The sequence below is a fragment of the Ambystoma mexicanum genome, chromosome 6q (genome assembly GCF_040938575.1).
Source record: "Ambystoma mexicanum isolate Mex_15411 chromosome 6q, UKY_AmexF1_1, whole genome shotgun sequence".
In the NCBI taxonomy this organism is placed as follows: domain Eukaryota; kingdom Metazoa; phylum Chordata; class Amphibia; order Caudata; family Ambystomatidae; genus Ambystoma; species Ambystoma mexicanum.
Genome location: NC_090937.1, coordinates 1362659299 through 1362686333, shown reverse-complemented (window position 1 = coordinate 1362686333; position 27035 = coordinate 1362659299). Strand labels below are relative to the sequence as shown.

General features: G+C 49.1%; 1 protein-coding gene across 2 annotated transcripts in view; it reads left to right on the top strand.

Annotated features, from left to right (window-relative positions):
- Positions 1-27035, top strand: part of JAKMIP1 (janus kinase and microtubule interacting protein 1) — a 3487328-nt gene that overhangs the window by 903918 nt on the left and 2556375 nt on the right. The window lies entirely within an intron of this gene.

The window sequence follows — 27035 nt, the reverse complement described above, 5'->3', positions numbered from 1 at the left end:
TTCGATTCTTTCGGTCAAAAGAGCCTCAAGCTCCACCGATCCTACATCCGATCAACGGGGACCCGTGTCGGATTCATCTGTGCCCCTCAAGGGTGAAGATTTCGTCGAGCTACACTTCGGAGGACTCCAGAAGCTTCTCAGGCCCGGTCTCGGAGATGGCCCAGGAGAAGGGAAGCTCGACGCCCGGAAAGCTGTTCAGGGCCTGCCCTGGATGCCAGCTGCAGAACGTCTTCAAGGAGGACGAACACTCTTTCTGCCTTTACTGCCTTCATGGGGACAAGACGCACGTGGAGAAGGACTGTGCGTTTTGCGGCAACATGTCGGAACGGACCATGAAGGACCGCCATCAACGTCTCGCCAGCTGGCTGGAGGGTAAGAGCCCGTCTGGCGAGAAGAAGAAGAAATCTGAGCGGTCTTCTAAGACCTTTGAGGGCGCCCCGGCGACGGGGGCCCAACATAAGGCCAAGCACCGCGAGTCCGCTGGCACCGGGAGCGCCGAACGGTCGGGCTCTACGGGCGCCAGGCAGGGCGCACCCTCCCCGGCACCATCAACCACGAGCCAACGCTCTGGGTCGGGTAAGAGGAAGGCCGAGCACCCGGCGAAACTCCTGGAGAGACCCCGGTCGAGCTCTAAGGCAGAGGAGGAGCGTGGCAGTGCCCCCTCCCTCAAGGATAAGGCGGTGAGCGCACCTAAGGTGGTGAAGGCCTTGATCCATTCGACCAAGCCCTCTATCGAGACGGTCGCGGCGGCCCTGGCCCAGCCTGTGGAGGCTGCACCAGTGGTGGCGGCCTCGGGGCCCAGAATCTCCCTGCCTCCTCGGAGGGAGTCTTCTTTCGTGCCCATCGATAGGACCCCCGTGAAACCCTCCGTGGGGAAGAAGGGGGGGCAGGGCGTCGTCGTAGATTCGGCCTCAACCTCAGAAGAGGAACTGATCGAGGTCTTAAGCCACGGCCTAGGCGTGGAACAAGACCAGCCCGTCGGAATGGGCCCCGACGCAGGTGACGACGACGACATCGTCGAGGATACCGACGGGGCCCCTGCTCGCCCGTCGGATTCCCCTCTGCCAGCGCCGCAAGACAACTCAGCGGCCATTTTGTTGGCTATACAGTCCTTATGCTCCGAGATAAGGACGAGACTACCGTTACCGACGGAGGAACCTCTCCCGTCGGGGGATCCAGAACCGGGACCTTCTGGTGTTCCCCCTACCAAGAAAAGAAGGATTCATCCACCGCCTCCTTTTCAACCGTCGCGCCCCGTCCAGCCCTCCTCCCCGTCCACCCGAGGGGATGATACGGGGACTGACACGGCAGCGACGGGTACGGACGACGAGGCATACGACGAGGATTTTCCGTCGTCGCCTCCCACCAGGGCTTCTCCGCCCGACGAGATTGGATCGTTCCACTCAATGATCGCCAGGGCATCCGAGCTTTTCCAACTCTGCCCTGAGGAGAAGAAAAAGGAAGGCTTCCTTTACCAACGGCGCGAGACCAAGAGGAAGACGGTCCTCGCAGTGCCTCTGTTGGACGACATTTGGGATGAGGGCCTTTCCCTCCTCAAGAACCCTTCCACGACGCCAGCGAAAAGAGACCGGTACGAGAAAAAGTACCGGGTCCCGGACTCGGCCCCCCTATGCCTCCGGGCACAGCCTACCCCGGACTCCGTCGTCTCCGCGGCGGCCAGGAAGAAAGCGGGGGGGGGTGCGGCCTCCACGTCGACTTCCCCGCCGGACGGCGAGGGAAAGAAATTGGATGCCATGGGACGCAGAGTCATCTCGTCGGCGGCGACGACGATTAAAGCGGCCAACGCCTTGGCTATCGTGGCCCGCTACGACAGGGAACTCTGGTACAAGATAGCTCCCCTGCTGGATTTTCTGCCGGACGACAAGAGGGCGGAGGCCCTTGAGATCCTGCAGGAAGGTGAGGTGGCCTCGGACCACGCCATCACCGTGGCGACGGACATCGCCGACACTGGGTTCCGCCAGATGGGCAACGGCGTTTGCCTTCGACGTCGCGGATGGCTCAAGGCTACGGACTTTCGGCAGGACGTCCAGACCAGGGTCCTGGACATGCCCTTCGACGGGAACAACCTGTTTGGGAAGACAGTGGACGATTCCCTTCAGGCCATCAAGGCGGATACTGAGACGGCCCGGGCCCTTGGAGTACTGCAGCAACGGCGGACGCCCTTTCGGAGCGGCGGAGGCAAGGGCGCCTCCAAAGGTTCCGGCGGCGGTTTCGCTTCCTACCGTCAAGCGGCCCGCTCGTCGTCGCAAGAGGCCTACAGAGGACGAGGCAAGTCTGGCGGACCCCGCCGTCGTCGCCAAGGAGGCCAAGGCGGCAAGGCCGCGTCCAAGCAGGATTGAACCGGCCGTGGGGTCGGGCCCCCACCGAAGCACCCCGGTGGGAGGCCGGCTGGCGGGCTTCGTCAGCGTGTGGGAGTCCATCTCCACCGACCGTTGGGTGCTGGACGCCCTGGCCCGGGGCCACGCGCTCGAGTTTCAAAGAAGGTGCCCGCGCGTCCCCCCCGTGGCCAGGAAAGAACTTCACGTCCCTCAACTTCTCCTGGAGGTAAAGGCGATGCTCAGAAAGGGCGCCATCGAACTCGTCCCAAAGAGGCTTCGGGGCTCCGGAGTCTACTCGCGTTACTTCCTCGTGAAGAAGAAGACGGGAGGATGGCGCCCCATCCTGGACCTGCGACGCCTGAACATGGGTCAGCTGGAGGAAGGAGACTTCCTATCGTCGTTGGATTTGGAGGATGCCTACTTCCACATTCCCATCCTAAAGGGGCACCGAAAATTCCTCAGATTCGTGGTCCAAGGGCGTCATTACCAGTTCAAAGCCCTTCCCTTCGGACTGCGGTCGGCACCCAGGGTTTTCACCAAGTGCCTCGCACCGGTGGCGGCGCAGCTGCGCCGCGAGGGGATTCACGTCTACCCCTACCTGGACGACTGGCTCATCCGCGCCAAGACGAGGGAGCTCGCCGTGGTCCACACGGCAAGGACCGTCCAACTCCTCACGGACCTGGGATTCTCCGTGAACTACGCCAAATCCCACCTGGTGCCCGCGCAAGTCGCACTGTTTCTGGGAGCGAGGCTCGACACAGTGTCCCTTCTGGCCTCCCCGTCGGAGGAGAGGACCAGGACCATCCTGGGCAAGGTGCAACGGATGTTGGTGGCCGACGCGGCCAAGGTGAGGTCCATCAAGTCCCTCCTCGGGATGATGTCTTCCTGCATCTACCTCATTCCCATGTGCAGGCTCCGGATGCGCCCGTTGCAAGAGTTCCTGGATGCGCACTGGATCCAGACGACGGGCAGCTTCGAGGAAAGGATCAAGCTCGACGAGAGTTTCCGACGAGCGATACGGTGGTGGGGCACCCGCGCGCATCTGACGGCGGGCATGGACTTCCAGACCCCAGCCCACCAGGTGACTGTGACCACGGATGCCTCCCTAGAAGGGTGGGGAGCGCACACCGAAAATCTGCACGCAAGGGGACTCTGGCTCCCGACGGAGAAGTCCCTGCATATCAACGTCCTGGAGCTCCGTGCAGTGTTTTGGGCCCTCAGGTCCTTCCTTCCGTCCCTCAAGGGCAAGGTGGTGAGGATCTTCACCGACAACACCACCACCATGTTTTACATCAGGAAACAGGGCGGAACCAGGTCCCCAGCGCTGTCCAAGGAGGCGCAGGACCTGTGGCATTGGGCCGTCGCCCAAGGGATTCTTCTGGTGCCGTTTCATCTGGCAGGGATAAAAAACACCATCGCCGACTCACTCAGCAGGGAGCTGCGCTCGTGCCACGAGTGGGAACTACGGCAGGATCTGGTGGATCGCCTCTTCCGACGGTGGGGCACACCCCAGATCGACCTGTTCGCGACGGCGACGAACACCAAGTGCCGGAGGTTCGCCAGCAGGTTTCCCCAGACGAGGAGCATGGGCGATGCTTTCTCGTTCCCCTGGGAGGGCCTGTTCCTCTACGCGTTCCCTCCCTTGCCTCTGCTAATCCGGCTCGTCAACCAGCTCAAGAGGTCACGGTGCAGGATGATCCTCGTCGCACCTGCGTGGCCGAGGCAGATATGGTTCCCGGACCTTCTGGACTTGTCGGCGTCCCCGCCAATCAAGCTGCCGGCGGACGCGGATCTACTCTCCAGGGAAGGAGGCGCCATCCTCCACCACGACCCGAAGTCGCTGAACTTGCAGGCCTGGCTCCTGCAGCGCTAGAGTTTGGAGGATACGACATACCGGCCGATTGCAGAGAGGTTCTTGCAAAGGCCAGGGCGTCCTCGACTCTTAAATGCTACGGACACAAATGGAAGAGGTTCTCTGTCTGGTGCCACGCACAGAAGATTAACCCTCTACGGATTACGGCTCCCCAAGTGCTGCCGTACCTGCTGACGCTGGCCAAAGCTGGTCTGGCACACGCGTCCATCAAGATTCATCTTGCTGCGATCTCCCGATACACCAGAACCACGGGCCGGACGTCCTTGTGGTCTCATCGTCTGGTGAAAGAGTTCATGAAGGGACTGTTCAGATCGTTCCCGCCGGTGAAGGCTCCGGCCCCGGCGTGGGAGCTCAACGTGGTGCTGACCAAGCTCATGGGACCTCCGTTCGAGCCTCTGCACTCGGCCCCGTTGAAGTTTCTATCGTGGAAAACAGCTTTTCTCGTGGCCATCACCTCCGCACGACGAGTGGGAGAGATCCAGGCCCTTTCCTGCAAGGCCCCGTACTTGACTTTCCACGACACGAGGGTAGTGCTCAGGACGCACCCCTCCTTCATGCCCAAGGTACCGTCGGACTTTCATCTCAACGAACCCTTGGTGTTACCTGTGTTCTTCCCGTCGCCTTCGTCGCCGGCTGAGAGGACTTTGCACTCGCTGGATGTAGCTAGAGCGCTGAAGTTCTACGTGGACCGCACGAAAGGTTTTCGGAAGACGTCACAACTCTTTGTGAACTTTGGACCTGTCAATCAGGGGAAGGCTCTCTCGAAGGCTTCCATCTCCAGATGGCTCTCCGGCTGTATCATGTACTGTCACCGGTTGGCAAACCGACCGCTGCCTGGCCGTCCGAGAGCCCATTCCACCAGAGCGATCGCAGCTACCACGGCGTTCCTATCTGGTGTGCCCCTGCTGGACATATGCAGGGCTGCTACGTGGAGGTCGACGCACACCTTCACGAAATTCTACTGCGTCGACCGGGATTCCAGGGAGGAGTCCAGGGTCGGCCAAGCAGTGCTGCGCAACCTGTTCGCCTGAGGTGAGCCTGGTGAGGAGGTAAGATGCTTAATGTTGAGTTGATGTGATGCTTAATGTTGAGCCTTTGCCACCTCCCGTGGTTGTGCATGTGTGTACTGCTATGTATTCTTTATTCATGAGCATGTGAATCCATGCCAGACCCCATGCTGGAGAAGGAACAAGTTACTTACCTGTAACTGTTGTTCTCCAGCATGGGTCTGGCATGGATTCACATGCGAACCCTCCTGCCTACCCCTCTGCGGCTCTTCACTTGGTCATACTGCCACTTCACGTGCTTCCAAATCTGAAGATGGCTGCCAGAGGCGGTGCTTAGGTAGAGGGCAGTCATTGGCTGTGGTCAGTATGACGCAGAGACCAGTGATTGGTTATTACTACGAAAGACAGATCAGAAACGAAACTGATACTGGTTTTTTCTTTACCGAGGATTCCCAGCCTGACGACGGGGAATATTCATGAGCATGTGAATCCATGCCAGACCCATGCTGGAGAACAACAGTTACAGGTAAGTAACTTGTTCCATCTATAGTGGCTCACCATCTTCCAGGAGTGAAGAACGTACAAGCGAATTCCCTGAGCAGGAGCATGGCTCAGATACACGAGTGGGAGATGGACACCATTCAGCTGCAAAAAATCTTCGAAAGGTGGGGTCACCCCTCAGTCGATCTCTTCGCAACGAAAGAAAACAGGAAATGCGAACAGTTCGCGAGCAGATGGCCTCAGAAAGGATCCCTAGGGGAAGCGTTCTCATTTCCGTGGACAGACAAGTTCCTGTACGCCTTCCCTCCGTTCCCCCTTATACGGAGGACAATACAGTAGATTCGCAGATACAAATGGCGGGTCATTCTAGTGGCACCGTATTGGCCGAGACAACCGTGGTTTTCCGACCTACTACATCTGTCGTTGGAACAACCGATAGCTTTCCAGAATGTGCCGAATCTCCTGTCCAGGGACGAGGGAACGGTGTGGCATCACAATCCGGACAGCCTCAACCTGACTGCCTGGCTCCTGACTTTTCAGAATTTGGCAATTTGAAAGTCTCGTCGGATTGCCGGAGAATTCTGCAGGCGGCTAGGGCTCCTTCAACTAACAAGTCATACATATGCAAGTGGCGAAGGTTTTGTATGTGGTGTCAAACACAGCACGAAATACGGCCTTTGGAAGTAACTCCAGAACAGATTTTACCGTATCTTCTTCACCTAGCAGAGAGTGGGCTATCCTCGTCATCCATCAAGGTACACCTGGCGGCTATCTCAAGGTTCACGAGGAGGAGACAGTCCTCACCGTTATTCAGCGACAGACTGGTGAAACATTTCATGAGGGTCTCTTTAGAACTTTTCCCCCTACGAAGCGGTTCCCACCATCGTGGAGTATAAATGTGGTGTTGGCGGCCTTAATGAAGCCTCCTTTCGAGCCAATGTCCTCTTCGTCCATGCAGTTCCTATCGTGGAAGCTGGCTTTCTTAATTGCCATTACGTCAGCTAGAAGAGTGTCGGAATTACAGGCTTTAGTCATAGACCCTCCATATATGAGATTCTTTAAGGACAAAGTAATACTATCAACTAATCCTACTTTCATCCCGAAAGTGCCGACGGTCTATCACAAACACTCGACCATTGTTCTTCCTACTTTCTTTGCGACCCCGTCGTCGACGGCGGAAAAGGCTCTTCATACTCTGGATGTGAAAAGGGGGTTAAAGTTTTATCTGCAAAGAACGCAAGAACTCAGAACTACCAGACAGCTGTTCGTCGCATATGGTCCGTCGACGAAAGGAAGGGCAATTTCCAAGCAAGGACTTGCTCGATGGGTTTCATCGGCGATTGCTTTTAGTCACTCCAAGGCTGGGAGACCTCTGCAAGGACACCCTAGAGCCCATTCCACGAGATCGACAGCCTCCTCCGCGGTTCTATGGGCAGGAATTCCTCTGACAGACATCTGCCAGGCGGCGGCATGGTCAGTCCCACACACGTTCACACGCCATTACTGCCTGGAAAGGCAGCATGCGGATGAAGTACAGATGGGAAGGGCAGTGCTGCGCCATCTTTGTCAATGAGGTAAGCCAAATAGGTGAGGCTGTTGTCTCTTACCTTGCCTATGTTGTTTTTTTTCCTTGATGTGTATATATAATTATATGTATATATTTATGGGTTATGAATATGTTTATATCAGAAAATATGTTGCTGCTTACATATATATATATATATATATATATATATATATATATATATATATATATATATATATATATATATATATATATATATATATTTGGACTGGGAGTGCTTTTTTGTGATGTATGTTGCATTGCATTCTCACCTCCTTCTTCTAGGATACTGCTAGGATACAATCTATTCTAAGCATGTGAATCCATGAAAGATCCAATGCTGGAGAAGGGAGTAGTTTCTTATCTGTAACTCCATTTCTCCAGCATTGGTATCTTTCATGGATTCACCTGCGCCCACCAACCGCCCCGAAATGCAATGTGCAAGATATGTGCATAAGCAGGTTCCCCCTTTCTACTTTGGAGGGGCCGAAATCTGACGGGATCCGCGGGGGCGGGGCTTTTATACCATTACGTCCAACGGGGCATGCGTGGGCGGCCCCGGAGAGGACGTAGATGTGGATAGGACACATAAGTGTCGGAAGTTTTTTCCTATAGGAAACGACTATATATGTGTACCGAGGGTTCCCAGTCTGACGACGGGGAATATTCTAAGCATGTGAATCCATGAAAGATACCAATGCTGGAGAAATGGAGTTACAGGTAAGAAACTACTCCCTTCTAGCATCCAACCTTAGTTCAATGAAGAGAACTATGTGCATTTGATCTTTCTTGGTTCCCCCGCCCGGATACCTGCGGGCTATCGGTGCGTTACAAGTAAGCACATAACATAACAGAATACTACTCAAAACTCTGCTAATGACAATTTAGGTGTCTCTCAAAAATGATGGTGCCACAGTTCGATTCAAGGTTTTAAGTTTTTTTAATTTTCTGATTCCACTTCTGTGGATAAGCCCATTTCGAGTACATGTGTTTTGGCATTGTGCCTTTGTAAAATCAGGGCATTAATTATTCAACAAAACATGCATTGGTTTCTTCAAACAACATCTACGTACATTTCAATCATGACGGAGATGAGGGATTGGTGAAGAGAGGATGATTTAGGTATGGTAGAATATGAAAACAACAAAAATAGAAAATAAAGTAAAAACGTTTTAGAACCTCAAACAATCATGATTAGCATTTCATCATATACAGTAAGCAGCTTTGTCCTCACAATTCTACACATTCAATTATACTGAAACAATTACTGAGGCTAAGCCTCTTATATACTTTGTCCGTTCCAACTTTCATTATTGTGAAGATTAATCAATTTAAACATGATCCCTTTTTCCCCTAGGTTCTTGATTGTTGTTATATTGTCATATCCAAAACTGCAATCCTACATTATTTTGAACCATTAGTCTCCTGGAGTGTACATATAACATTGATTCACATTTTACCACACATGGGTACTTTCCTTAGTTCAGGTCGTTGGTGCTGCAGATCCCCAGGATAATCCCACCTGTAATTTGAATACGCTTATATGTACTAAAAGTATTTCAAAACCTGTTCAAAAAGTCTCTATTCTGAATGGGAAACCAATCTCAGCAATACATGTCTGGATGACATGGCAAATTCAACACCCACTTGGAAGGAACTGGGGATAACTCAAGCGACTGGGTGTCAGGACCTTCATCAGGCCAACTTGTTCAGGAAAACAACAAAGTGTCAAAGTGAACCGGAGCCAATGCCTTCCCAAAACTAGGAAGTTGGTGTATGTGGGGACAAGATGCAACCTCTTGTCAGTGAAGTACTTAAAGTACAGGACTGGGAAACCCCCACTACCCAAGCCCAAGTGAGGTCTTTCCTAGCCCTCACTGGGAAATACAGGAGCAAAGTGGCTCGGGAGGATAGCTCAGGGGCAACATGCTCGCCTTGGAAACAAGACGACACGGAGCAACACAGGTTCGATCCCCGGGTCCGCGCTTAGAAACCTCTGGCTATTAAGCACGTTATAAATAACCTTTCATATCATATCTATAGCAATATAGCTGCCCCTCTGACTGCCCTCACTGCTTCAAGGGGACCTAAGGAGTTATTATGGACCCTGGAGTGTGAGGAGGCCTTCACTGGCCTAAATGAATCCTTAGGTCAGGCTCCTGTGTTAAGGGTACCAGATTGGAAGAGACCTTTCATAGTGCAGGCAGATGCCTATGACACTGGGATAGTTGGAACACGTTCACAGCTTAATGACAAAGGTGCGGAACAATCTATATGTCTAATCATCTACAAGAAAAGGAGCGGCAAACTCAGGTGGCCCCAGGTGGAGAAGAGTTGCTTTTCCATTATATAGTGCTTTAAGAAATTGAGGTCCTACCTCCATGGCACTCACTTCACTGTGTATGCTCACCCTAAGCCTTTCAAGTGGTTGATAGATATTAAGGGAGAGAAAGCAAAGCGGCTCAGGTGGTTCATGAGTCTGCAGGCCTTAAACTTCACTATTGGGCATAGGCCAGTTCCCAGAGGTAGCATTTTTGATGGGCTGACCAACAGGTATAACCGACTGGAACAGAGGACCCATCTGTGGGGTGGATTAGTTTCCCCTGCCCCTTTTCTGGGGGCTTGGGGGGCGCGTGTGTTAGGAAAGATTTCCCTTTACTGCATCTTTCCTTCCATCTTTATGGAACCCCCAAACTTTTTGCTATTATATTTTAATCAGACCTGTACTTTTTACAGTGCAGTGAAGCTTTAAGCTTCACTGCACTGGCTTTTGCTCATATGTCATGGGGAAACTGACATGTCCTTCAGGCTGTCAGTACTGGGATACCTTGTTTCCCTTAGTCGTGTTACTATGCTACTACTTTTGTTTACTTTGTATCACTTGTGGTAACCTTTATCATTGTGCAAAGCAGCTTGCGCTGCAGTCGGATGGGGTACACTTTTTGTTTGGTCCTAGACTAACACTAACAAGGATTTTTGGTTACTCTCGGTGTGCTAAAAGGATAAGCTGGTGACAGCAGTGACTTTTCCCCACTTTTGGGGACTTTTCATTTTAGCCTTACCGCGTTTACTGCATTTGGCTACTAATTGTGGCTACTGTTCAAACATGGCCGTGCCACAAGATTCTTCGCTTGTCCTTTTGCAATCTTGTTCTTTAGCCTTCTTCCTGTTCCCAATCCACAATCTGGTTTCAGTGTGTCTGAGTGGTATGCATGAATGTTCCCGCCAATGGTCCTGATTGGACCACTGCTGGTGTGTGGGCTAGTCCTGTCATTGGCTAGTGAGGGCAGCAGCTCTTACTTGGCTTTTTGGATAAGAAGAGGACTTCTGCACCCATTTTTCAGAGATCCTGGAGAAACCTGAAGGAGCCAAGAATCCTATCCAGCTGTGAGACCTGTGAAGAAACCGGACACCTGTCGTAAGAAGGCTTGGCTACCAACTTCTGCTGCTGTCCTGGATGAGCCCTGTCTTGCTGAAGATCTTTAGCAGTCCTACGAAGGAGCTGTGGCCCTTGGAGTGGAGGGATCATCCATTCCTGATGTCTGCTCAGTACCCTGCAACGAAGAGCCTTCGGAAGTGCCATCGGACCGTCCTGTGGCTGACCAGCTCTGATTGTGGGCTACCGTGCTGCCGGCGTCACCGTTCCGAGTTTCGACCTGGAACTTGGTGGATCTTTAGCTGGCCCTACGAGACTAACCTCTGTGAGATTTCAGCGTCCTAGCCTCAAGAGACCCGAGATAGGAGGGAAAGTCTGGCTGCGGCAGTTGAGACCCTTTGCCTCGCCATGCTGCGGTGACCACCTTCCGAAATCGCGTACCTGACCCGAGTCCAGTCCAGTTCTGAGAATGGTCCTGCATCAAGTTTTGCGGCATTCTTGTATTGAGAGTGCTTGCAACAGTGAAAGACACCAACCGGAAATCAGCTAGAACCTGAAACCCATGCAAATCGAGGACTGCGACATTCGGCGGGAAAAGCAAGCTCAGAACCTCTTCATTTGTCCTGCCAAGTCTGAGGAAGAATCGGAGTACGGGGGGTAAGTTACAGAGCTTCTTATCTACCTCTGTACTCTCATTATAAGTCAACGGGTTTATAAATCTTTATCCTCACACTTTTTGCTTTGCCGTTGCTTGCTTGCGCAAGACTTCTTAAAGTTGGGGCTGCTACTGTTAGTTAGTTTAACGTGTACTCTAACCATAGGAACCCTTCACTGGACCCCAGAGACCCAACCTGCATTTCTTCCTGCTTCAAAGTTTGTGGGACTTTTACCTGAACTATTGGGTAACAGGCCCCAGACAATTTAGGGCTGGACAATTTCAGTTACGGATCATTCTCTGTGAACCTTGAGTGCATAATAATAACCAAACCTTTCCTTTGCAGGAATTTGTGTTGAATATTATGCCCTTTTAATAAGTGAATGTATATATGTATCTATTTTTACCAGTGTTGTGTGATAACTCTACTTGCTTGTAGTAGTTTTTTCTATAGTGTGTTTTGGCCAATAAATAATAATGTATTTGTATATGTCATGTCTAAGTGTAATCTGTCATTCCCATTGTGTGAACTCATTGTGGACCCCTTACAAGCTCACCCCATCTGAAGAACTTAATGTATACCGCCTGTCACTGCTACCTGAACTGGTTTGGCTACAGCTCCCCAGAGTTGTCCCAGTCACAATAGAGGTTGGCCTTCTATACTCGGCCCATCGTGTCTTTACGAAGTTGATTAACGCAGTAGCGGGTATTCTCCGCTTGGAGGGCCACCATCTATACCCTTATCTGGAGGACTGTTTGGTGAGGGCAGGGTCACCCGAAGGGGTGGTGCCCTCTTGCCAGAGATTGGCGGATAACCTTCATCAACTGGGGTTTTCCCTCAACCAGCGGAAATCGCAATTATGCCTGTCTCAGGAACTGGTCTTCTTAGGGGTGCATTGGAACACTAGCGTTGCGTGGGCGTTCCCCACGCCTGAGAGGCTTATTTCTCTCCGCGGGATGGTGGGACATTGCCTGGCCAACCTGGCCATCCCGGCATGGTGTTCCAGCACATTCTGGGCCTGATGGCCTCCTGCGTGCTCACTGTACAGCATGCCCGCCTCAAGATGAGGCGCCTCCAGCTCCACCTGATGGCCATTTGGGATCAGGAGACAGCGTCTCAGTCAGACAGGATCCCAACACCACCGCTCCTGCTGCCCGATCTTCGCTTGTGGCTGATGGAGGACAATGCCTCAGTAGGAGCCCCCTTAACCTGACTAGAGCGTACCCTGTTGATGACAACGGACTCCTCCCTCTCGGGCTGGGGGCTACTCTGGAGGGCTATGTGATTCATGGAGCATGGTCTAGGACGGAAGCCCTCCTGCATATCAATCTGCTCGAGCTCAGGGCAGTGCGCCTGGCCCTCAAGGCTGGTTCTGGTCAAGACAGACAACTGTACTGTTTTACCTGAACAAGCAGGGTGGCACCCGTTCCCCTCTCCTCTGCATGGAGGCGGTTTCGATCTGGGAATGGGCCCTGACAGAGGGGATTTGAATCTCGGCTGTCCACCTCACGGGGGACAGCAATGCAGAAGCGGACCAGTTCAGTCTCTTGGGGTTCAACACCTATGAGTGGGAGTTGCACAACGACTCCTTGTTGCCCCTGTCCCAGCATTGGGGGTTCGCAGACCTGGATTTGTTTGCATCCCCTCGGAGTGTGCCCAGTTTGCTTCATGGACAGGCCGGGAGTCACTGGGCAACGCCTTCCAGATCTGTTGGCACGGCCGCAGGTGTTATGCATTCCTGACGACCCCACTGCTCCAACAGACTCTCTGAAAATTCTGGGCTCCCGTGGCTTGCAGCCTCATCCTGGTTGTCCCCCCCACTGGCCTTCGAGACCCTGGTTTTCGGATCTACTGCAGTTGTGCTCGCAGGGCCCCGTCCATCTTCTGATCCCCAGCAGGGTCTTCCTGATGCAGCAGGGCGGGAAGTGGAACATCCAGACCCAGCCAAACTGACCCTGTTGGCCTGGTTCCTGATCAGCTGAGGCTTCAGCATTCTCAATGTTCAGATGACAACTGGGACATCATTCCACAAGCTAGGAGGCCCTCGACTGGGCCCCAGTAAAAGAGCAAACAGACTAGGTTCTGCCATTGGGCTCTCGATAAAGGTCTGAACCCCGTCTCCTGTCCTCTGGATGACATACTGTCTTTTTTAGCACACCTGGCTCATTCTGGAGCAGTGGAGTAACTTTGCTGAAAATGTTGGCAGGAAAGGGGTGGGGTGGAGGGAGGCCGGAAGGTGGCTCTTAGGGATTGTTTTGGCCAAATAGTTTAATAAAATTTGGTTGAATGGTAGATTTGACTGAATTCAGTCAACACCATTAGTTTGAAGCTGAAGATACCGAACGTGAAGACCTGGGGTTGCGGGGTTGTCGCCCACCCCCCATGTTTGGTATTTCTCGCTTTGGCGGTTGCGGGTTGTCCCCCGCTTCTTCAGCATTGGTGGCAGGGGACCCAACAACAAACAAAAAAGAAAAAGGGACCCTGCAGCGTCAGATCAGACCCGCGTTAAATGGATGGATCTGATGCTGCTGGGTACAGGAGAGGCGGCGGATGGAGAAAAGGTATGTAGGGTGGGTTTATGGGTGTGCTGGTGGTTTGTGGTGACATGGGTTTGGTTTCTTGTACCAAGGTAAAAACGTATTCGCAGTGAAAATGACTACAGTCAATTCCGCTGTGATATTGTACCTCAGCCAAACAACTTAAATCCCATAGGGATAACACTAGACTACTACACCAATAGAGTCCATTGCTGATGCTCTGTTATAACTTTCATAAGACTGGTGGCATATCTTTAAAATTCTATTGGGCCCCCACACATCTTCATCCGGCCTGCCATGCACACAGTGACACAACATTACATTCACAAACTTAATTCCAATAGAACATACAAACAATGCATTATTTATCATTCATTCAGACACAAAAGTCAACACACATATGCGTGCATACACTCTCACTCACACAAAAATGCACCCAGCACCTCCATTGACATACACTGTGTGCACACAACATTTATATGTACATATACAATAACACATGGAAATAGTGGCTCAACGTCCACTGAGCAGACCAGACCTTATCACCCCCTGATCCCTGAAATTCTGGGCTAATTTGACTTGACCTAGCTGTACTATAAAGCTGTGGCCGAAAGGAACAAATTCACTGGAATGTCAGCAATTCCCTTGATTTTTTCCTTTCATTAAAAGGAAGAACTCATCGGTTAATGCAGTGCAGTGGGTGACCAAGTATACCTGGTATCAATTTTTAAATGCCATATGTCTCCAAACTTTTGTTCTGCACAGCACCTTATATGTGTACATGCTGATAGTTTTTTTCTACAAGATTCTGACTGATTAAAATTAAGGTATTTTTTCCTGTGTTAAAATGTCTCCAAGCAGTGGAGTACCAAGTCGGAGAGGCGGGGGGGCAAGCTTCCCCCCGTGGTTCTTTTAAGAGCCAGACAGGGACATTTGTCATTGGGACACCTCTCCCATATGGCACATCAAAGAGGACAGCCAACGGCAAAGGTGTCACGCTGGCAGGACAATGCGTGCTGAGCAATTCCTGCTCAGCACGCTCTTTCTCCTGGCAGCAAGGAGCTCCTGGCAGCAGAGGGTCCTCACGTTGTTCTGTAGCAACAGAGCATTGCAATGTGAGCCATTAGGCACTGATGGGGGGGTGGAGGGTACTCTTAGCTGGGACTTTTGTCCCTTTAGAAATGTGAATGGGTGGCAGTGATCAGAAGTGAGAAGAGTGCATAATGCTGCATGCTTTATGAAATGACGACTATGGCTTTAGGACCCAAGGGGGATGTGTTAGGCTCACATTAATCTACATGATGCTATTGTGACTTTGTATGCAGAATGGGGAGAATAAAACTAAAGCCATACTCCCATTGCTCAACATATTTCTATGACAATGTATATAGTGTATGGTAAGTTTACTATGAAAGGCTAGTTTATTATGTAATGTGGTTGGCTTCTAAGGCATTGCTATAAATAATTATTTAAGCACATGAAATGTAAAGCAAAACCTTGATAAATATCTATATCAACTAAACCTGGAAAGATGTGCGCGGTCGCTTAAATTGTCCACATCCCAGTTTCATCATTTAACCAAGTGTGTGATCCTGAGCAAATCATTTAATCTCATTGTGCCTTATCTGCAGCTCTGCAAGTGACTCTGTTTCACTTCAAAGCGTATGTTAATGTATCATTGTATTATAATTGAAGAGCCTAATGACTATAGAGTTGCTCCACATATACGAATAGTGCAATTTAGGTATTTTGCACCACATAGTTATTTGTCACTTGGCTTATGTATGGCAACTTATTCACTTCCATGGTGCCTCCAAGTATCAAGGACTGATGATGAGCCTTGCAATGTCCTTTTCTGTGAAGTCACTTCTGTTGGTGCAATCCATACAATAATTCGGAAGTTTGCATGTATTTTGCCTCAGAGGGCTTGGACAGAGCTCTAATAGATGAGTTTCAAGCATCTGGAATGATCCTGTAGTTGTATTTTTGTTGTTGTGTGTTAAAAGGCCATCTTCCACTAATGTTACCAGAAAAGTAGATTGGGGCAGAGGTGGGCGGTTTGGGGGTGCCAATGAGACCATGTGGAATTCCACACACTGCATTTCGTTGCTCACCCCTAACCCCTGACCCCCACTCTTACAATGCTGGATACTTCCCTGCTCCGTTTGGTAAGTGAAGCAGTTTTTGGTGGCCTGTAACCCGAACCATGACACCCATTTACTAATTTTCACCAAACCGTCCTGAAAAAGTGTCTGCAAAACTCGAAATAGGTTTTGGCAGTTTGGTGATGATTATTTTTGGCAGCAGGGGGAAAAGTTATACAGGGCTCGTAAAAATGTGCTTTTAACACAAAATCCCATACGGTTCCTTCTGCGCAAAAAAGCTGCTTAACAAAAGTTACACCATGTTTGGAAGGTGTATAGCACTCATTCATTTCACAGAATTTGCAGATTATGACTGTTTTGGGTCACAGGTTTTCTCAGCTTGACTCTTTCCACTCTACTTGGGGAGGGCACACCTTCCTCCAACTTCATTTTGAAATTAGGATGGTGGTGCTTTAGCAGCATCTGAAAAGTTGCAAGACACATTTTAGAGGCTTTTCAGAGCTGTGGCTTGCCACATAGAATGCACCATCTGTTATTGTTAGTGTGTCTTGATACCTGGGGCCTTAATGTGTACTGTGAGCTCTGCTCACATTGTCCAAATGTGACACGTGCCCTCACTAGGGTCAGTCCGCAGCCCAGCCCCACAACAAACATACACAAACACAATTAAAAATTATTTTCAAAAAAATGTTTTACCTCTGCTCTGCTTTCAAATGCCGCCTGGGCCATGTCTCATGTTACACCGACCTAACCTCTTCACACTCACGCACCTCCAGACAGAAACCAGCAAGCTGAATGAGCTTCCTAGTTCCTGTCTGTGTGTCGCACAAACACAAAGCCGGAAAGTGGTTCTCTGCACCGCGGCCCCTGGAAGTGCTGCTGCTAGCGTGGCAGCACAGGCGGCAGGCCCTGCAACACCCAGTTCAGCACCCTGCCTGCTGACTTTGAGTCAGGCCAGCAAGGGTGAGGGACTGAGCAATGCAGGGCATTCCGGCCCAGAATGTGTTGCAGCGCGGCTGGCAGGCATCTCAGCATTATGTAATGAGACAGCGCAAGCCTTGCTGGGCACCCCAGCCGGGCTCTCGCTATCCAATTACATAATTGATGATTGCGACCCCCCTGCCCTCCCTCCAAAAGATGGGGGGGACAAAAAGGCATGCCACAGAAGTTGGGGGGGGACAAAACCCCTTGTTCCCCCCTATAATTACGCCCATGTTCTGGAGTCCATGTGTATACTTTCTTCATCTATTTGGCGGGTATCGGAGCTTACAAGAATTCCCCTGAACATGTGTTTTCAGCAGCCAACCCAGTGGTTAAGGCCCACCTTAAGAGGTTGTCTAGGCTGTTTCCTCCGGTGCATAGACCTCAACTGGTCGGGGACCTCAATGTGGTTCTTGCGGCTTTGCAACGTAAGCCTTTCCAGCCGATGGCCTCTGTGGGCATCAGCTTGGTGACGTTAACAACTGTTTTATTGATGGCTCTCACCTCTGCGCACAGGGTTAGTGAGCTGCAGACGTTGTCTTTGTGCGAGCCATTCAGGTTTTACAACAAGGTCATCTTGCGCACTCACCCACACTTCTTGCCCAAGGTGGTCTCTCCATTTCATGTGAATCATGAGATCTGCCTGCCAGTGTTTTTCCCGAACCCGCAGGCAGAGGCAGAGGGGGCCCTGCATTCCTTGGACATCAGGAGGGTCCTCAAGTCTTCTCTCTCTTGACGAAAACCTTCAGGAAGTCTGAGGCATTGTTTGTGATGTTTGGGGACTTCTCCCTCGGCTCTCCGGCCTCTAAGGCTTCCATTGCCAATTGATTGGTTCAGGCCATTTCGGAGGCATGGGCAACCCTGTTGCTGAGGGGATTCATGCTCATTCGGTCATAGCCAAGGCCACGGTGGTCGCTTTTCAGAGACACGCGTCTTGGGATGTCATCAGCAAGGTGGCTACTTGGGCTACTCCGTCTGCCTTCTGTAAGCACTACTCACTGGACACCAGCTTCAGGCATGATGCAGCGTTTGGTCAGGCAGTTCTGAAGAACCTTTTTGCTTCGTTCTAGTTGTGAGGCAGGTTAACACCGTTCCAACGCTATGTTTCTTGATGGTGTAATCACCCACAAGGATGGAGGAAAGGGGACAGGACGCATGAGTAATTAAAGTTACTCACCGTAGTGACTAGAGTACTCCTAGTCCATAGTCCCCTTGCCTCCATACGTCCCACCCACCTTCCTCCGCTAGTATGCCAAGGGCTAATATGTAGCCAGGTATCTAAGCGTCCGATGTGTTCAAAGGGGACTGAGGTGAGGTGGCAGAGGGTGGGGCCTCGGCGGGCCGTTCCCATGCTTGAGGCCACGCCCCTGTGCGCTCTACTAAGTTTAATGGGGAAGCTCAATTTCTCACTGACAAAGGCTCGGGTACCGTCCACTTGTTGAGGGATGCCCACAAAGATGGAGGAAAGGGGACTATGGACTATGAGTGCTGTAGTCACTACTGAGTAACTTTAATTTTTTATATTATACTGTGATACTTATTTGCTAACTGAGCAATTTCAAGTAGAAACTATTGTCAGTTTTCCATCCATAACCTTTTCGTTATTTCCAAGTCTCCGTAGGTGTCAATGGTATTTATAATTTAATTTTATTTATATAGCGCCGGAGCCTGCAGGCATCAGGGCGCATCAAGGAAATAAGTAATAGCCAGAAATTGGAATGATAATTCAAACAAAGCAGTTTTCAATTGTTGTCTAAATTTCAGGGGTTCCTTTATGCTGCATAAAGCAGCCGGAAGTTTATCCAATCCCTGGGCAGCCTGCACCGGTCATGAACAACCATTCCCTTTGACTCGCTTGCTCTTGGGGCAGATCAGTCTCATGGTATCGACAGACCAAGTTACTCTGGCGGACTTTTGTACAGTAACACAATCTTTAATATACTAAGTGGCTTGGCTGTAGAGACATTTGTATACAATTGTAAGGGCTTTAAAATGGATTCTCGTTTCCACAGGGAGCCAATGTAGCAGCACTTGAAGTCTTCTTAAGCAGCCCTTATTTGCCCCGACCAATAAGGCGCTACAATAATCAATTCTTGGTATTATAATCACGCGGACACTCATGGAACAGTTAATTTCAGAAACATATGGCTTCACCAATCTCAGAGGGGGTCTTGGGTCTTGCCTATAAGTGTGGTAATGTGGGTCGACACACTTAGGGATGGCTCAAGAGTTATCCCCAAGGTTTTTACTTTGCTAGCAACTTTGATATGATGATTCTCGATATCATAGCAACATATTGGGCCTGAAGCTTGGCACGGGCCTGCGAAGAGCCAAAGATCAGGAGCTCAGTTTTATATCCATTCAAGCACATCCCATTAAATGTCATCCAACTCTGGATAGCACCATAAACTGTGGAGATTCTTTCTGCGTCTTTTTCATAGTTTCCACTCAGCCCCACTAGGAGCTAAATGCTGTTCGCGTAATTGGTAAAACGGACACCAAGGGTTCCCAGGAGGTCGCATAGTGGACGGCAGAATACGTTGAGCAGGGCAGGAGAGTTACAAGCCCCCTTCGGAACTCCACACTCCAGTATTTCCAACCCAGAAAGCACATCCCTCCAAACACTCCTGGACCTTTGATTACTGAGGAAAGATCTAAGCCAACACATTTCCTCCTTGGAGCAGTTGCCCACACTATTCAGTCTTTCCAGACATTTTTCGTGGTCCACGAGATCGAAGGCTGCTGATAAATTCAGTAAAATCAGCCCTGAGTTACTTCTATCCGCAATCTTTAGCATTTCGATTTCAAGGTCTAGAAGAGCACTTTCTGTACCATGACATGATCTGAACCCTGACTGCCTATAATGTAATATGTTGTTTTTTTCCAACATTAGTTATAGGCCTATAGTTTGTATATAATTTATGATCTAGCCTGGGCTTTTTGATGAGAAGTGTTACTGATACATTCTTTTTTAGAATGTCTGGTACTTCATTCCTTTCAAAAGGGGCATTTACAAAGCGAGTCAAAAAAGGTGAAAATAGTTTGCTATTGTCCAGGATAATCTTAGATGGGAGTATTTCACCATAGCAAGTGGTTGGCCTCATGTTCTTCAAGGTTGCCATCATCTTAGCAAGAGAGACGGATTCAAAGGAAAACATATGTTTGGCCTGATGGGTTGTCGTTTCTGTACTCTCCGTTATAACCATGTGGGTTGATTTGCTTAGGTTACTTCTAATATTGTCCTGTGCTACTTTTTGGGGAAAACGTCTGTTGAATAGCGTCACAATCCTTTGTCTGTGAAGAGAAGATGTGCAGTAATGCCTTAGGCTTCTTGAGATCTCTCAAGATCTCGAAATGTGTTTTACAATCCTTTTTGGCATTGGCTATTTCATTGTCATTGTAACCATTCTTTGCAAGAAAGATTTCATTGCGGTAGTTTTTTTCGAGGGATTTCCAGGCCATTTTATTTTCCACTGAGTGCTCCTTTACCCAGTTTCTTTCTGCTCTTCTCTTTTCTTGCTCCCGACTGATCAGGGCTGGCATGAACCATTTTTGACCATTTCACCTTTCCCTGAGAGTCATTTCCCTCACTGGTGCTACTTGATCTATAAGGTCAATGAAAGACTTTTCATATTCAGTTGCCAACAACTGTGGGCTGTCAGGCTCCAAGGTGTTGTTCATAATCATGTACAAGCAGCTTTTTAGGGCTTTGCTACAAATATTGTTATGGTTCCTGCTAGTCACCTTTTTTAGGGCATTTTCCCTATTGATCTCAAGAATGCGAAGAGGGAAATTGAAGGACACCAATGAGTGATCAGACCAGATACAAGGGGCTACAAATAGAGGACTTAGACTTAGGTTTTTTTTAAATGACCCAGTCTAGTGTGTTACCTAGATTATGGGTTGAACCTTTGCTATGTATGATACAATCATGATTTTGAAAAAGCTGTTCCGATTCAGTGGCCTTAGGATCTTGAGGATTCCCAAGCCATCTGTTGAAATCACCCAATATCAATGTGGCACTTTTAGGTTTAAGGAGGACATGTGAAGGTACGTCCCTTATTTGCACGTCCAAAATAATGGCAATAAATAACAAATAGGCATACACACCATCAGGGAAAGAGACCAAGAGATAATTTTGCAAGGATAATAAAGATTATATAATATAGGAAAATGCTAGCAAAGAGCTTTGCTGCCCGAGAGCGCTCTCCCAAAAATTACACGGACAGCACATTATAAAAGACAATTTCATCATGGATGACATCACTACATATAGTCAGAAATCACAGTGCTGATTGGAGTGGCCACATGGCACAGCCTGCTCTATAGGGGATGCCAGGCGCTAATTGGCCACTGCTTCCCAGTCGATCTTGTGGCACGTGGGTCAGCTGGGCTCATCTCTGCGGTGAAGGTCAGTTCGAGAGAGAAAGAAACATTCCTGACTATCTAAGCTAAACAACAAGAACTGAGTAATGGCAGATACCTGGACATCACATGCAAGGAGGGTTCTTTGTAGAGAGGGGATAATCTATTGGCATACCGACCTCTACATTCAGGGCTTCATTGATACTGCACCACCTGCGTTCTGTGTCTCTCTTGGGTGCTCGATTTGCTACCTATCCTTCTGGTGTCCCACGATACGGACAGACATGTGTTGTTTGGAAGAATATATTGCTACACTGGATTAGGCCTTTGGTGGGTGTTATAGAATGGTCAAAACCAGAGGGAGTTAGATGCTTATCATGAAAGGAACTATGAGTTTGGGGCAGGTGAACTTTGGCCTGGCGGGGTGGAGAGTGAGGGGCCACGGGCAGTTTAGTGGAGATGGATGGGCATTTGTGCTGCAGCCTGTCCCTGTGCCACGCTCCTCGCCGAGCGCGTTCAGTGCTAGAATGATACTAGAGAATTTGTAACATTGAATAGACAGCGAGCGGATGGACTTCCGTGAGAACAAGGTTTGCGCGGAGCTGATGTAATGTGTGAGTGGCTTGGTCCCTCTGAAAGAGAAGCTGGGGGTGCGAATGCTGCAGCCTCACAGAGCATTAGATTTCGGCCTAATACAAAATGGAGTCCTAATGATGGGGCATGGGTTGTGTACATAGCCCGTTTTCTTATGTTATAGAGTTTTTACCCGTACAGTATATGAAGGGGCCTCTTCCTGCGGGGCTGTGATGACATTTATTTTATTTGGCAATTCCTAGGGGGGGTGGGGTATGACCATGTCCTTCCCAACATTCCCTCCTTTCGTTACTCCTTCAGTAACGAATACCCTCCCCCAGTATTTCTACGTTCACTTGCCTTTCTCTCTGCTTCTTCCCAGGCTGGGCTACCCTTTATAGGCATCCAAGCTCGACACACACTTCTTAGGCTCTCCCCACGCTGGGCATATTCTTCAGGAGTACAGGTCATATACATACATCCCCCATCCTCATCCAAGTCTACCCATACTTCTCTATAGTTTTAAAGGTCCTCAGGTTTCTTGATAGTGGTATGATGATAATTGTCTACCTCATCCCCAGTGTGGTATATTGATATCATACGAAATTTGGGTTGATCACTCTCTCCTGTTTGCATCTGTGCTTCCTGAGTATTTGGAGGTATCTGATTATTATTTCTTCTTCCAATAGTCACCATCATCATAGCACTACTTGGAACTGCCTTTGCATCGGAGTCCTAACTGGCACACACAGAAGATCAGCAAAAGGAATACGATGATATGGATCAACATTTTCATTGTAGTTCCAAGTCATGAAGGTACCAAGCGAAATGCCATGTTGAACAAGTCATTTTCCTGCACTCCAGCCTCCTTCCGCATTTTGGTGCCAAGTTCGTGCACTGCTGCTATCACGTGCGATAGTGTCCCATTGTCAGCATCTGCAGGTCAGCATCTGCAGAAGGTAGGAACGTGCAACGTGAACTTCCGATCTTTTTGCAAACCCCGCCCTCCATTGCTGTGAGGAGGTCGAGGACATACCTGTTCTGCACCGTCATTAGTCGGAGCACTCTTAGTTCCACCTTGATGACGTTTAATCCTTCTTCAGTGTCGTTCGCCAGCTGGATCTGCTCCCACCGCACAATTTGCAGCCACTTGGCATTCGCTCTTGATTGGCTACTCGGCACGAGTGATGCAAAGAATGTCTTTGCTGAGTTGAAAAGCTGATATTCGTCTGGGGTCTGTGCAAGCAAGTCAGACGAATCTTGGGACAGGCAGTTGGAGGAGCGTTTCTTTCGAAACAGGTGATCGTGCTGCTTTTCTTCTGACCGTATTCGAAAGATGGGGGGTGATGCTGTGGGCGGTCTCTCTGTAGGCCTTGGTGCTGTCTGGCCATCTGCAGTCACTGCTCCCCCCTTTAGATGCTCCTCAGGGAGGATCAGCAGTGCGGAATGTAACGTTGCTAAGGCACAGTAGACCCTCCAGGATGGTGGGAGGTGCAAGTATGCTTTACTGAAGAACACCAAGTAATAGTCCATTAGTGCTGCAGTACCCTTTCGAAGATCCGGAAGGATGATTGTTCAGTTGCAGCGTTTGTTAGACCCCATGGATACCTTTCCTTTGCCTTAGAAACAAAGTTCATATTTTTCTTCTTCTTGTACCTAGATGAGTTTTTCGAGAGCTGTGACCCATGTCAATTTGGTGATATGTTCAGTCCATGTATGTGCACATGTCTTTTCCCCAAAGTCCAGTTTTTCATCAGAGAGGCTACAGAGCCCCTCAGCTTTGCACATAAACGTTGATTCTTGACATTTATTTTCTGCGAAGCTTGTGCCATGTATAGCCAGGAATGGTTCTTTGAAGCATTTCGTGACTTTCAATCCCTTTTTGCAGATCCTCTCATCTGGCGTGAGAAGTTACATTTTTACTGTATGTGCCTGAAAGGTTCCCTTGATCCTACATAGTGCAAGGTGGATGAGACATTGTGATTTTAGTAGAGGTGCTTCTTGAGGTACTAAAGCCTTTGGTGCCCCGGATGCATGCAGTATCAAGGAACACACGTAGCAGCTCCCATTGGTCGTTCGCCTTCCTTTTGCACTCATATCGGAGTACCAAGTATTAGACTGCCCAGGATGGCAGAGGTACTCCACTTTATCTAGCCCTAGGCCATGGTAGGCATCATACTTGTACCGACGTGTTTGCCTCTTCTTTCTACTTTTATGTAAAAGTGATTGTCGTTTCCCTGCTGAGCTTCTACATAATCTGTTGCTGTCGCATAATGACCGTTGTACATTAGCTGGTAATAACTGGACCATTAGGCTGATACATAGTGTGGATTGGGAGCCGCCACATGCGACATTCATGGTTGTAGGCATTACAGAATGTTCGCTATGCAATGGGGCAACATCAGTATTTACACACACTTTTCGGTACATCATGGTGGGGTAAATGGGACCTGGTTCTGCATTGGGGACTGGGGTAGATAATACATCAAGCATTCAGCAGACATTGAGGTAGACATCATATTAGGTTGTGAGGTAGTTTGCTGAACTGTAAACATGGTGGAGGATATCAGCGTATCATTTGGTGCATTCAATATACTGTCAGTTTCATTATGTTCAAGCAAAAACACATTTGAGGTTACTTTAGTAAAATTTTTATGTAGGTGTAATATAGCGGATGGGAATAGACCACTCAATACACAGGGATGGGATTTGAACTTTGTTTTATTTTTTTATCTTTTAACCATAAAAACAAGATGCAAGATAACTGGAGTAATGCCTTGTCTCTTTTCTTCCTCAGCTAGTCTTTCTCTTATTTGTCTTGCCAGGTATGTTGACAGTGTTGTTTTGTTATAGTGATAAGGGTCCTTAGATCTCTATGGGTGTGCCTTCTTGGTTTTTCACTTCATATCCCCATAAATACACAACCTTGGCTTTATAGCAGGCTCGCTTCCTTTGCATTGTTAGGCAGAGCTTGTGGTGGTTTAGGGTCAATATGAGTCTAGCATTAGACTCCAGCTATATTAAAGTTTAACCCTTTTTACAGTTGGGGGGGAAGATTATACTCTGATCCTTGCTTCTCTACTTCCCTTCCTTCTATTCTTCATTCTTTTACTGAATCTTTCACTACGCCGTACAAAATTGGCACTTCCGCCTTCTCACCTTTATTCGTTAGCACTCGGTCTCTTCCTGGACTCCTGCGATGAACACTGGCCCTCCTTGACTTGCATAGATCAGCTGTTCATTGATTGAAGACTTCGCTTCACTCAGACAGCCCCGCCGTGCTCTGTAACTCACTTGCAGGTTGATATTTCTTCGGCCTTCGGCACCAGCTCCTCCCCCGCAACGGTGGGGGCTCTAGCGCCGCTATGGGCCTCTCAGCTGTTCTTACGGCTGTGGATTACTTCGCCGAGCCGGCTCCTCCTTCGCAAGGGTGGGGGCACCTCTCAGCTGTTCTTACGGCTGCGGATGACTTTGGCGAGCCGGCTCCTTCCCAGCAACGGTGGGGGGCTGCTCTGACAGCCTCACCCTCTGCAAGGATCGGGCCGGAGCCGTCAAACGGGCGGTCTCAGATGGATCATTCACCGGCCTTCACAATGCCTTCTCAAGCCCTCGCTCACTTTCTTTCTCTCGACCTCTGCTGGCTCGCTTGAACAGTCTCTCACTATATTTCACAAGATTCTCAACAGGAGCATATCTTGACTTAACTCTTAGGGCAATTCTAACTCAATAAGCCCATTCATAAACAATATCCTCTTCAGAGGGTGCCTTTTCCTCCTCACTCTTCTCCAAAGGCTAAAAAACAACAACAACACAGAAGTCGAGTATTTAAGAAGAACACCTTATTGAAAAATCTCTTTATCTCTCATTGGACCACTCAGATGTCCTTCCTAGAGTTATGAACCTCCCTTCATGACACTTTATGACATCATCAGCTTACTCTTCCTGCGTTGCTTATGATGCAAAGGGGATTTGGTTATTTTATTGGCTCTGATATGACTCATCCTCCTCTGGAATCATCACATATCATCCCCCTTAAGCCCTTACACTCGGGAAGGGCATATATTCTAGACAGGAAATCAGCTTGAGTCATCTTGCTTCCTGTTAGGCAGAATCATGTGCAGTGCCCTTAGGGACCACCACACACAATTAAGACTACAGGTGGCAATACAAGTTTACCTTTGGTACAAGCCCGTATTATTAAGTTTTATTTTTTAATTTTTTTAACTTGATTTAATTGTTTAAAAAAGAAACAATTTTTACAAGGTTGTTCCTGAATGTCCTAAAATAAAATAAAAAGTCTGGATCTTGCCAGCCTCTGCTGTTTGGCGAGGGTATGTTGAATGGAGTGGAGATGCAGTTTTATTTCTTCGCAGCGTTGTCTCCTCTAGTTGTATTGTTTGCTTTGTCCTGGTCCTGACGGTTCAAAAGGCCAAGACTTTCGAAAACCCCACAACTGTGATTGTCCATTTAGTATTCTCTCCACTCATCAAATTGTTCCATTTCCCCTCATCGTCCACAAAGTCAAATTTGCCAAATAAATGCCCCAAATGACGAGAGCGAGTTTCGCCTACACCTCTACATGTTAGGAGTAGGTGCTTCAAGGTTTCAATTGAATCTGGTTGGGAGCAGAATCGGCAAAGGCTGGTGTTGGCTTGTTTTCGCCTCTCTAGTATCTCGTTTGTGTATGCGATGTTAAGGCGGATCCGCATAAACTTTTCACGGAGCTTCTTGGAGGGGCACTTCAATAGGTAAGATCTCGTTTCGTTAATTTTTACTGGGTTGTTTGGGCTGTTTTTCATTGATTTTACTAGCTGGACTTCGTCTATGGTTTGTATCCAGTCTCTCGCCATCACTCTTTTTTTTACTTTTCCTGGAGTGTGAATGAGGTCCTCTCGAGAGCAGCCTGCCCAGTCAAGACGGGAGATGATTTTCTCTTCCCATTGTTGGAGCATCTTGCACGTCCCTGCTCTCATTTCTTGTTCAACTGCTTTAAGTATCACCGAGGAGTTAGGAGAGAGCATTTTGCGGTATAGCATCAATTCATTCCGTGCGATGATGGAATGTAATGACTGTAGAGTAAGTTCATTCCTGATTACTCCCACAGGCGTTGATTGTGGTAAGTTGAGGACTTTGCGCCAATTACAACCTTCTACTTTCT